The sequence below is a fragment of the Akebia trifoliata genome, chromosome 8, assembly GCF_017979445.1.
Source record: "Akebia trifoliata isolate Shusen 1 chromosome 8, ASM1797944v1, whole genome shotgun sequence".
In the NCBI taxonomy this organism is placed as follows: Eukaryota; Viridiplantae; Streptophyta; class Magnoliopsida; order Ranunculales; family Lardizabalaceae; genus Akebia; species Akebia trifoliata.
The window spans coordinates 39,323,494-39,336,973 of NC_141382.1; positions in this window are offsets into that span (position 1 = coordinate 39,323,494).

Genomic DNA, 13,480 nt, shown 5'->3' on the forward strand with positions numbered 1-13,480 from the left:
GTTCTTTTTCCCTTCTACAAAGGAGGATGAATATGTCGTTAAATAGATAAAGTCTCTAGTGAAAAATGTTAAAACCCACTCAAGGGTGTGGTTGGTTTTTGATGGATAATGGAGAAAAATAAGAGAGTCAAAAATCTAATACGGTGAAGTTATAAAGCTCATCGATGTTGACAAGTTTTTTTTCTTTGTTAATGATCAACGAGGTCTTGTTTGCAATGGATTTTGATACAAAGAGGGTTGAAACCCTTGGTTTTCAAATTGTCTAAATCGATCGGTTGGTAACGAGTTCGAGTAAATAATGAGAATAAAAGAAAAGACTTATTTTTTTATATAAAGAATAAGTGGGACGATATCGATATTTCCTAACTTGTTTCTATTGTTGGAGGTTGTTTGAATTTTCGGGCTCAGAATTGAATGAATACTCTGTTCTTTATAATTTTTCATTGTGGAGCAAATGGTGTAATCAGATTTTACCAATTCTCATTTTAACAAAAATTCATCTTTTTAGGTTCCGCTCAATACTAAAATTGATGATTTTGTAACTTTTCTGCTCGAACTTGAATTTGAGCATGCTTAAAGGTTAAAGTATGTTTTTTCATCTTTTTGAATGCAAGGTAAGATTAGGTTTCATCAAAAGTTAACAAAAAAATTTTTTTTGAAAGTTTTACCCTAAGTCCCACTTTTAGAATTTTCTTAAAATTTTATTATTTGATTTTTCTTGAGATATGAATTAAAACTCGAGGTATTACATTCCCCCCCCCCCTGAATTTTTTTTTGAAAATTTTGAATTTTCAATCCTAGTTTGGTCTAGGGTTCAGTCTAGTCTGAGGGTAAAATCAAATTCAAACCGATTTTTATTGGGTTAGGTTCAGCCTGATTTTTCTCCGGGCTTTGGGTCACAAGTAAAATATACATCCCTAGCCCTCTTTTTTCCTCCTTTATTCTTTTTTGTTTTCCCCAAAATTTTCTTTGTCTTCAATCCTCTTTAAGTTTCAAATTTTTTTAATGTTGGGGCTGCGGCTTATTTTTATAGGGTGAAGAGGTAGAGACCATGAGGGACTTTATCTTTAGTAGATTCTATCTCCAACGATTTTTCTTTTATAAAATGATCGTTGCAACTTTTGTAGATGGTAGAAATGTAAGATTGAACAAATATTAGAATAAAACTTGGGTAAGTAGGACTCATTCCACAAGGACAATCGTGATTTAAATGTTCATTCAAATTGAAAACCAAAACAAAATTTGAAAATAGATTCTTTAAAACAAAATAGAAAATTGCAACTAAACAATAAACTAAAATTGAAACAAGAAATTAGAGATTGAAAATTATGTAAAAGGGCTTAGAGAGTTCAAATCAACCCTTACAAGTCATCATTATTGCTGAATAATTATAATTTTAACTCAATCCACATAACAAGTCATTGCTAGTGGATCGAAAAATAAATCGATAAAAAAATGATTGTAACCAAACAATAGTCATGTGAATCCTGAACTTAGAAGAGATTATTCGATTTATATCTCAATTCATCATAGATGATGATTATTCTTGAACTTATCTAAGTAATAATCATCAAAGCTTAAATTAGAGGTACAAATTGGATGATCTCATCTTAAGAGGCTTCACAATATTACAATTTAAAGTAAAGATATAGAATTAGAACAACAATATTAAGATAAACTTGCTTCGGCATCATTAATCTCTTTAAGGAGAGTCTAGCCGATTATCACAAGGAGCAAATTGCAGCAATAGTAAACAAGTAAAATGTGGTAGAGAAGAAGATGAAGATAATTATGTTGCACTTTGATTCCTCTCTAATGATCTTACCAAAAAACTACAACTAAAACTAAAAAAGATGAAAGAAATACTTTTGATGCTCTCACTATAATCAAGAACTCTCTCTCTAAAAGAAAAATCAAAAGAATCACAGAGAATTTTAGGAAGAAGAAAAGGGATCCAAAGATGGACTAAGTGGGACTCAACAGCCTCATTCTTTTAGGGCAACCCCTCAATTTATAGCCTTTTTAATTGGATTGTTGGGTCAGGTTCTTGTTTGATTCGTTTCGAAAAGAGCCTTCTGTTACAATGGTCAAAACGTCTAGAATATTCAGTTCGAATCTCGAGAACTAATTCTTTGAGATTTTTGCAAAGCACTAAGGGCTTACCGTCGGGGTGATGGAATTTTGACGATTGCTTCGAGATTTGGTTGGATGCTTCTTTCGACTTGTACATTGTAACAAAAATATTTGCCTTCAAATTTTGTCTTTTTACTTGTAAATAGTAAGAAAAATTATTAGTTTTGATAATTTGACAAATTAATGCAATTTATGTTTATTTGAGATAAATAGCAATTAAGTGTCGATAAACCTTGTGTAATTACGGTCCCAAAAATAACTTTATGGGACCTTATCATAAAATCCATCGTATGATGGGATCTTTTGTGGAGAGTCATCTTTTTTATTCTCTTTTTTTATCGAACCTAACTTTGAAAGTATTAATCGAACTTAATGGAGTAATGATCTTACACTTTTCACCCCTCTCATGTTATATCATTCTGGATGCATCTTGTCCATTGGATTGATTCAATTCACAATTATTTGGTAATTCAGGATTTTTTTTCATTTTAAAATTCAATATTTAATCATCAAGGGTTTAATTGAATAGGTTTGTTGTAATTTTTGGGGTTAATTCGTTGTTCAATCGGTTAAGATATTTTTTAGCTTAATAAAAAAAATTAACTTGCTAAGGCTAACTTCAATTTGTGCATTTGTTAAAATTAGTTTGATTTTTTTAATTGATTGGGGTTGGGTAGGAATTAAAGGGAAATTTATATAGCTTGGTTAAAATTAATAAGATCGATTGGTTGATATTTGAATTTGATCGATGGTAGATCTGAGAATCGATTTCAATTTAAGTTAATTTGGGTTGATTTTGAATTTCAATGATTTTGTTATTTTTAAGTTGGATTGATTTTAAATTGATTGGGCGATTATAAAGATCGATCGAAGGCTTATATTTGATTTATAATTTAACTTTCGGATTTTCAAACAAGGTTTAAGTCTCACCATTTTTGTGATCGCATGTTATTATTTTATGTGACTTCTCTATTATTTCATGTGATCAAGAGAATCGTTATTTCATGTAGAAAATTTAGTTATTTTCCTAACGGGGTCACGAAATTTTATTGATTTGTGTGAATATTATCAAAAGATTATTTTTGGTATCAGAGTTAGGTGTTCCTAGCAAAATAAAGTTTTTATGTGATAATCGAATGTCAAGGGTATTTTGGTCATTTTGTCAATTTATGTGAAAATTGGTAAGAGATTTCTTTTGGTCCCAATGTGATTATTTCTAAGTTTTTGTGTTATATTTTTCTAACATTGCGGAGTTTCTAGATCATCGTGTAACGGCCCTAAGCATGCGTATTTGCTAAGTCGAGTATAAATTTACGGTAATCTCAATCATAAGTAATTTCTACGTTAAGCATTCCAATAAGAGAGAGAATGAAACAGAAAATGATGGGCACTCTGAGGACGAGGAAGTAATTGGATAAACAAGGCCTCTCACAATCATTCGGCTCATCGCATATATTCTGTACTCATCATTAGTGATCCACAACAATTGGGTGACAAATTGTCAGATCATGTAAACACAAAATGGGGTGTTTACAGTGTTGGATTAGATTGATTTTGGATTGAGAAAAATCTCAATTGAATTCGATTTGACTCAACAACTCATTATTTCAATTAGATTAGATTAAATTTATTAGGTAAAGGTTTCGGATTAATAATGATATGATACTAATCTGGTATCGAAACGGTCCATTGCCAATAGGAGCAGAGCTAGTAAGGAGACATTAGGAGCACTTGCCCTAGAAAACTTTAAGATATTCCTTATTTTCAACTAATTATATGTCTTATTTGTCCCTACTCTCTCACCTCCCTCCTCATTTCTCATTTTCCCCCATCCCCTCACCTCCCTCCAATTTTTCCCTCTCCCCCCTCCCACCCCTTTCTTTAATTTTTTGAAGATGAAATTGTCTTTTGACTAGACTTTCTTTCATAGACTAATTGGAAAGTACCTAAATATCATTTTCTTTAACTTAAAAAAAAAACCTTTGAATTTCTTACCAAAATTATTAATCTTCAAGTTCTTCAGGTGTACTATTAACTGTAGTTTGTCCTACCACAAAAAAATCTTGGTCCCAACCTTTTTCACCATCATAAATTGTGGGCATGGATCACACACCTTGTTGAAAAACTCAAATATGGTTAAAGTGCAAAAGAGGTAAGAAAGAGAGATTTTTTGTACTTTAGGTCTTATGATAAGGTAAAGGGCATTACGAAAGAAAAGTTTACTAATTAGATAATCAAGTTACCTTTCAAAAAGTAAAGGCGTATTTAGAAAGAAGTCCATCCCATTGGGTGTTTTAAGTAATTTATCCAAAATTTTAAATTAAAAAAAAAAAAAAAAATCCATAGTATCACTTTACCGTAAAAATCTTAATTTTAAAATCCATTGAGTTGATTTGAAATTGGATTGAGTGGCTCGACTTGATTGGGTTTTAAAGTGACTTGACCCTAAAAGTTGAGTTAACTAACTTGATGAATCAATAGGGTAAGTCATCAACTCAAAACAAAAATGGGTTTGGGTTTGTCCCCTTAAAACTCGTATGGGGTTGGTCATGCAGGACCCCCAAGGGAGATTAGTTTGTCCCACTTATGTGAGAGTGTTGATGGGATACTCCCTCAGTTACAAAAAAACAATTAAAAATTAAAAAACCAAATCGAACCAAAATTTGATTGAGAACAAAAAAATTATTTTATAAATATTTATAAATTTCATGTATTATTAGCTCATTGAATGCATGTTTAATACAACCTCAGGAGATTCAATCTATCAAAAGTCAATCAATATTATTTATTTATTTATACGCATTGAATTTAAGCATTTTTAATGGAGGACTTAAAACCCTAATTTCTTGAACTCATGGTTTAGATGAACATTTTATCCAACGACTACAAAATAATCAATCACAAGTTTTCTTGTGTGAAGATTTAAGAAAAGGTCCATAAAAAGTCCATAGATTCAAATAGTGGTATAATGATAGAAGCTTGAAAGATCATAACAATGATTAGATTGGCTTTAACCGTTTCAAACCTTCATTAGTATTTTTGTCCTAATCAAGAAATTTTAAATGATGCCACGATCCATAACTATGTTACACTGTAAACAAATATAACGATAAACATAAATAATTAAAAAAATCACATATTCATAATAACTAGTAGTCGATCAACCATAAGAAAAGAAATAATATACATATATATATATATATCAACAACAAACATTTTGGCAAAACATTTTTCAAAACATGGGTTAGAGGTTTTGGAATGGGAAGATTTTTGGTGAGGATGATCTCTACAGTGAGGAGATCATCCTCACCAAAAATCAGCCCATTCCAAAACTTCTAGCCCCAGTTTACAAGTTGAAAAATCGTGGACCATCCATTTTTTGTAAACCATTTTTTATGGGGTTTGAAGTTTTGGAATGGGCTGATTTTTGGTGATGATGATCTACTCACCGTAGAGATCATCCTCACCAAAAATCAGCCCATTCCAAAACCTCTAACCCTTGTTTTGAAAAATGTTTTGCCAAAATGTTTGTTGCTGAACATTTCCCATATATATATATATATATATAGGGGGGCGTTCAATGGCCAACTTTTTAGCAAACTTTTTGGCAAAACATTTTTCAAAACATGGGTTAGAGGTTTTGGAATGGGCTGATTTTTGGTGAGGATGATCTCTACGGTGAGGAGATCATCCTCACCAAAAATCAGCCCATTCCAAAACTTCTAACCCATGTTTACCAGTTGAAAAATTGTGGACCGTCCATTTTTTGTAAACTGTTTTTGATGGGGTTAGAAGTTTTGGAATGAGCTGATTTTTGGTGATGATGATCTCCTCACCATAGAGATCATCCTCACCGAAAATCAGCTCATTCCAAAACCTCTAACTCATGTTTTGAAAAATGTTTTGCCAAAAAGTTTGCTAAAAAGTTGGCCATTGAACGCCCCCCATATATATATATATATATATATGGGAAATGTTCAGCACCCTAAGTTTTACCACACACTTTGACAAACATTTTTTGTCCTACATGGGTTAGAAGTTTTGGAATGGGTTGATTTTTGGTGAGGATGATCTCTATGGTGAGGAGATCATCCTCACCAAAAATCAGCTCATTCCAAAACTTCTAACCCCATCAAAAATGGTTTACAAAAAATGGACGGTCCACGATTTTTTAACGTGTAAACATGGGGCTAAACATTTCGGAATGGGCTGATTTTTAGGGAGGATGATCTTCTAATCATAGAGATCATCCTCACCAAAAATCAGCCCATTCCAAAACTTATAACCCATGTAGGACAAAAAACGTTTGTTAAAATGTGTGGTAAAACTTAGGGTGCTGAACATTTCCCTATATATATATATATATATATAATAAAACACAACTGAATTAGTATAGTTGTAAGACACAAACTTTTGTGTGGAACCCATTGTAATCGTTTTATTGATTTTTTTTTCTCTTTATCTTCTCAACTTTATTTTCACTCTTTTAACTTTATTATATTTCATCTTTTAACCTGTTTTATTATTTTTCATTTTTACCCATTTAACTTCAACATTCTTTAATCATACTCTTCAAACTTTATTTTTCACTTTTATGTCCTTAACCTTCTAATTAAACTATACTCTTATAGGATCCACTTTATTCTTTTACACTTCACCTCCTATAATTTTATTATATTTCTTTTCATCTCTTTAACCTACTTTATTGTTTTTCATCTTTTACCCATTTAACTTTAAATTTTTTCAATAGTACGTCAAATCCAATTAGACTTGACCCAAACCTACTAATTTCATATCGTTTTCGAGTCGTGTTTGCAGGTCGTGTTAAAATTGCTACCACCTACTCCAACTTTATTTTCTCTGTCTCTTTTACCCCTTTAGAACAAGAGATGATGCATGTGTCGAAGGCACGGGTGAATTCTAGTATATATATATAATGTCTAATCAACTGTAAGAAATGAACTATTAAGGTACATTTTAATATACCTCAACTAATCTTTTTTAGGGTATTTTAGTCAGTGTACAAAATTTTCAAGTTATTTTGGGTATTAAAAAATTTGAAGGGATGAAAATATTAAGAAGTTCCCTTTGGGCACACATTAATAGCACCCATATTGGGGAGTGCGATTTTGTTGACGGGTATATTGTTGACGCATACTAACCGCGCAATCCTATTGGAGGATTGCTAGGATTTTTTTTTGCAGTAGTCCCACCATCTTAATTTTTTTTGACAATCCTTGTACTTTTTATTAATTAAATACAAATTCAAACACCATCATTTTCAATTGAAATGGCATAACACAAGTCTTACTAATGTGGTAAGATTTTAATCCTTACTAAAAGTCATTTTACTCATATGGATAACCAAATCATTGGTCCAACACTACCACAACCCTCTAAGTCTCATAAAAAACTTAGATAAAAAATATATAATTCAAAAAACAATTTTTTTTTTATAGCTTGATCCAAGTTTTTGAAAATTGATAGCTACGAACTTTCAAATAACTCCCAAACTTAAAATTGAAATACAACGGTGAAAAATAACTATTTTTTGGGGATTTGTATTTTCAAAGTTTATATACTTTTGTCCACTACAATATTGAATCATCCGATCATGTTTTTGAATGCCACAAGGTGAGCCCAAGGTTACTTGGACACAATAAAGTATTTTAGAGAAGCATTTTTCCTATTAACTTAGTAAAATTTGAAATCTTACTAAGGGTCATTGAGCTCAAATGAATTACCAAATTGGCAATCCAATACTAAGATTTTCGATTATGAAAAAAAAATCAAAAATATAATTTATGTAAAATAAATTATGCTTTTTAAATGAATATGATTTCCTTGAAAATTCAGATGAAAAAATGAAAAAAAAATAATAATAATAATGAATGAAAAATATTTTTCTAATTAACCTGCAAAAATAAAAGGAGGTGTTTCGACTTTTTATTATGAGAGATATTTTAAGATAGGTGTTATTGGCACCCCAACTTTTTCTTATTACATCCCAATTAAAAATAAAGAAAACAATTGAATGGTTGAGAGTAAGTAAAAGTTGAATGCCAATAGAAACTCTCTCATTTGTTTTTTTTTCTTTTGCTTAGATTCTTTTGTTTTGAGTTTAGGATTTTATATAAAAAAAATTTAAAAAGTAAAATTATTTAAATGAGTGTTATAATATTTCATTATGTTGAGATTGTAAGTTGAGACAAACCTAAGTAATAAATAAAGAAAATAGGTGAATGGTTAAGAATAAGTAAAAGTTGGGGTACTAATAGAAACTCTCATTTTTTTTTTTTCAAATTCTGTTGTTTTAGATTTAAGATTTTATATGAAACTTTTTTTTTTTTTAATTGTAAAAAACTACTAAAATTATTTGAATAAGTGCTGTAATATTTTATTCTGTTGAGATTGTAATTAGAGGCAAACCTTAGTAATAAATAAAGAAAATAGGTGAATGGTTGAGATAAGTAAAACTTGGGATGCCAATAGAAACTCTAATTTTTTTTTATAAGATTATTTTATTTTAGGTTTAAGATTTTATATGAACCTCTTTTTTTAATTGTAAAAAACAATTGAAATTGTTTGAATCAAACTCAAAAAAAAATTATTTCTTGAATTTTTTTTTTTTTTTTATCTGAGTTTTTTATGAAATTTAGAGAGCTGTGGTAGTGTTGGATTGGTGATGTGGTTATCCATATGAGTAAAAAGACCCTTAATAAGGATTAAAATCTTATTGCGATAGTAAGACAAGTGTTTTGTTATTTCAATTGAAAATGACGGTGTTCAAATTTGAATTTAATTAATAAAGAGTATAATGATTGTAAACTAAATTAAGATGGAAGGACGACCGCATAACTATTCCAAGCAATCCTCCAATAGGATTGAGCGGTCTCTATGCATCAACAATATGCCCGTCAACAAAATCGCACATCATATTTATTGGGCCAACATTGATAGCACCCATATTGGTTGTACCAACTAAACTTATTGAGTATTAAATTGTACAACTAAAATTATTATTCCAGATAACGATCTTAACTCAGCAAGTCACACATCTTAATAAAGATTTACAGATGCTTCTCAATGCCTGAATTAATTATTGATCATGGAGAGCTACAGAGCTCCAATAATTTCCTCATCTTTTTCTTCCATTGGAGCAGATGACATATTCTAAGTCGTGGACCACAATACATTAAAAAGGAGAAAGAAACATAAATGGCCACATCCAATTGTTTTATCAGATTTCGTTTTAAACTAAGTGATATTCTATTGCCACACCAACTCTTATTAAGAGAACCCCAAGATTTGTGCTAAGTAGTTGTTAATATCTTATGAATTGAGGTGGTCTTAGTAAAAGCTGGTGTGGCAATAGAATCTCTTAGTATTAATAAGTAAGCTCATGGGTCAGACACACCCTTAGGACCACATATGGGGTTTGGTTTGATGGTTGCAGAGGTGACCCGACCCATTATGAATATCACACAATGTAGGGGGACTCGTATCACAAGTGCCAAAGTAGCTAAATTTTTTCAAAATTAAGGGCGTATATGATTGCAAAGAAAATATTAGTTGGCAAATATAGATGCAAAAACTTACACTACCTCGAGATCTTCACTGATGGATTGATTCCTTCCTCTTGTGTTCCTGTGTGTGCCTGCAACACCACCTCTTAGACACCTAAGTCAAGACCTTCATACAAAAATTAATGTAGAATTTGAAAAAGAAGAAATTGCATACCTCATTTTTGTCCATTACCCCCGTATTTGTAGGGTTCAAACCCTAGGATCTTCTATGATTCCCTTTCTGACCTCATCCTCATCCCTTTTAGTAGTTTCCTCCTCTTAGGATTGTATCTTTCCCCTATTCCATCTTCGTTCCTTCCTTCTATTTAGGGATTTTCCGTTTCCCCCCAAATTCTTTCGATCAAGTCCCTGATTTTTTGACAATTCATTTGATTGAATCCATCTTCAGTGTTTTGAGTCAATTCCATCCAACCTCCGGAGTTACCCCTTCCATAACTTCAAGTTTACCCATCATTTGTCTTTCCATCATCCGGCCTTATCTATCTGGTCGGATCTCGGGAGTGAAATTCGGTATATCTCCTTTGTGATCTCAATGTACCACATGTCATTGTCTGGTTCCTTACAAAAAAATATCGTCCATAATTAATCATTAGCCGGGCAAATCCTTTTCTATTGTTTGGGCCAACATGAAAAAATTTTGTTATTAGAATTGCATATAAAAAATAGATTTTAACTTGATTTTTGTAATAATTATATAAAAAATAATGATAAAATCAATTTTTTTTAAAGATTTGAATTAGTACACTCTAATTTCTTAAATTATTAGAAAACTACTGTTGACACCCCAATTTTTTTAGAGAACTACTATTGGCACCTTACGTTTTAATTATTCCACCCTAATTTCTTAAATTATTTATCACACCCTAATTAAAGATTAAAACACATTCTTCAAACATTACAAAGGTTTGGCTCAAATTATAATCTCAACATTATAACACACGTTCAAAATGAGAACAAATCTAGCATTCAAAATGAGATCAAATCTAGTAAATACTAAGATAGTTTCTTTTGGCACCACAACTTTTACTTATTATTAATTTTTTATTTGAGGTGTAATCAATAAAATGTGGGGTTGCCAATAGGAGTTCTCTAACTTTACTTATAAAACAAATATTGATATAATTTAAAATTAATTAGAAATTTATAATATATATATATAAAACATAGATTGATTTAGATAATTTTAAATTTTTTTGATAAAAAAATAATTTTTAATAATTTAAATATTTATTTTATAAATAAAATTATGATTTTATTTTATTTCATTTTTTAGTGTGCTATTTATTTTGTTTAACTTTATGTATACGTATTGATTTGTTTGATGTGTACATTTCCATGTTACCAACAACTGACATATATCAGTTTTAAAAAATTACATAACCAATATCTTTTACAATGATTACAAAAATGGATATATATCCATTTTGATAAATAATTTTTTTTTACGAAAACAAATATGTCATAAACCGCTAATTCCGTTTATGTTTAACCTTTGATAAATGTCATTACAAAATTCCATCAAAATATGCACATCTTCAACCCAAAAAAAAATTAATCAATGGAATATAAGATGATTACAATAATCTAAAAAAAAAAAAAAAATTATTTTTGTAGATAAACCAATATTTTTAATAAATTTAAAAACAAATTCGATTCTAAATTTTTTATAGTCAAATCTTTTGATATTAGTCCTTCTATTCTATTAAGGAAAGCAAAGGTGTGTGTATCTTTGTCTTAGAGTGTTAATTTGTATCATCTTCTTTTCTTCTTGATGGATTTGGCGTCTTCATTTATGGAATGCCTTTAGAGATAAAATAACTTTATATGCACTTTTAGGATATTATTGGAGACGACTAACATCATTAATAAATTATTGGTACCATTGAATTTTAGTTCCATTACCTTAATTTCCAAGGAACCCAATACCAAATCTTTGGAAAAATTCAACTCATACAATTACCTTCCTTGACGCAATTGCCCATCCAAACAATTGAGAGAGAATCAATAGATTTTTTTTCGGGAGAGATTCATCTTGGTTTCGTGTTCTATCATCCTCCTATCATTAATTCTAGGGAAAATTACTTAAAGGATTCTGGTGAAAAGACTTTTTTCTAAATAATCCCTAACTTTTAGGGTTTCACTTAACCATCCATTTAGAAAAACTTTTCTCTCTTATTTCTCATCATTGAAAGTCCGAATGTGCTCTAACTATTTCAACTCACCATTTTTATCCAAAAAAAATTAGATTTTAGACATCCTAATCAAGTTTAGGAGACTCCATTTTGACATTAAGGATTTGAGAAGGAAGATAAATCATTTTGAAGACATATATAGAAAATTAGGGATTTTTCAATTTATTATTTTTTTTTAAATCATCTAGACAAGTTGTTATGTCAAGTTTTTAGTCGATCTTTTCACATATTTTAATTAGAAAATCTCTATAAAAAAAAAAATATGAAAATGGGTAGGTTTTACAATGTCGAGTTCGACGTTGTAAAAATCTTAGATTAAAATTTTGGTCATCATCTTTTCTATTCTAAATATATATATTCGAAAGGTGTATGAAATAGTTTGGTGGGATTTTATTAGGTCAATTCTTCATCCAAATGTGGTGATTGAGTCAAAGATCAATTGGGTTTCTTAGACGATGATCGCACACGCATACACTTCCAGAGTCTTGTTGTCAATGGGCTGGAACGTAATTGTTGGATATTAGTTGGGCCTAAAAACCCAAACTGTCTAACGGATGGATCAGACCAAATAAAATTTACCTTTATACAATCTATGCCCATGCCCAGCCCACAAGTTTCGGAGCCTATTTACATGCCAGGCCAAGCGACAGGGTTGGGTCAAAACCCGACCCATTAGCAATCCTTGTTATGCATGATGGAACAGGGTGTTGCCAACTATTAGTGTTTATGATTCCAGATAAATCAAAGAATTAGGTTTGCATATATGATCATAATTTATTTCTTCTTATGACTCTTATTAATACAATGTTTACAAATATTGTCCTTCATGAAAAAAAAAACAAAAACAAAAATGTCATTTTAAACAATGGTCATTATTTGTTATTTATGTTCAAATATTTAATTTAAATTCTAGATTTTATTATCTATAGAATCTAGATTGAGCTTTTACTAATCTTACTAAGGGTCGTTGAGCTCACCTTGTAGCATCAAAAAACATGATCCCATGCTACATGGATGTAGACGACAAAATTTTATGAACTTCAAAAAGGTTATTTTTCATTTTTAAATTTTAATTTAAATCTTACTAAGGGTCATTCAATAGCCATCCATTTTCACCGATTTGTTATCGAGATAATCAAATGGTGTGAAATTGTGTCGTATAAAAAATAGAAGTAAGGTGCTTTAATTTAAGTTTCTTGATACGAGTTTTCCTCTGTTTATCTAAATAAAAATACTTATTATTTTTCTCCCCACAAAAATAATTCAACCACGTTTCTGATCTGACTTGATGATTTGCCAAGTTGACTCAACGACTTCGTTTCATAAGCTTTGGGCCCAGACACCTCGAAGACCAATTAAGGTGTAGTTTGTTAAACTGAAAAAAATAAGTGATGAATAGCATTAAGCACTGAAACTTATAAGCGTTGAATTTAAATGCTGAAAAAGTTGTTTGTTTAGATGTTAAATCATGTTTGTTACACATTGCTGAAACTAGTAAATTGTCTTTGTTACCCTTACAATCGTATTATATATTATTTGCATATTTTAAATGCCTATTTCTTATCAAAC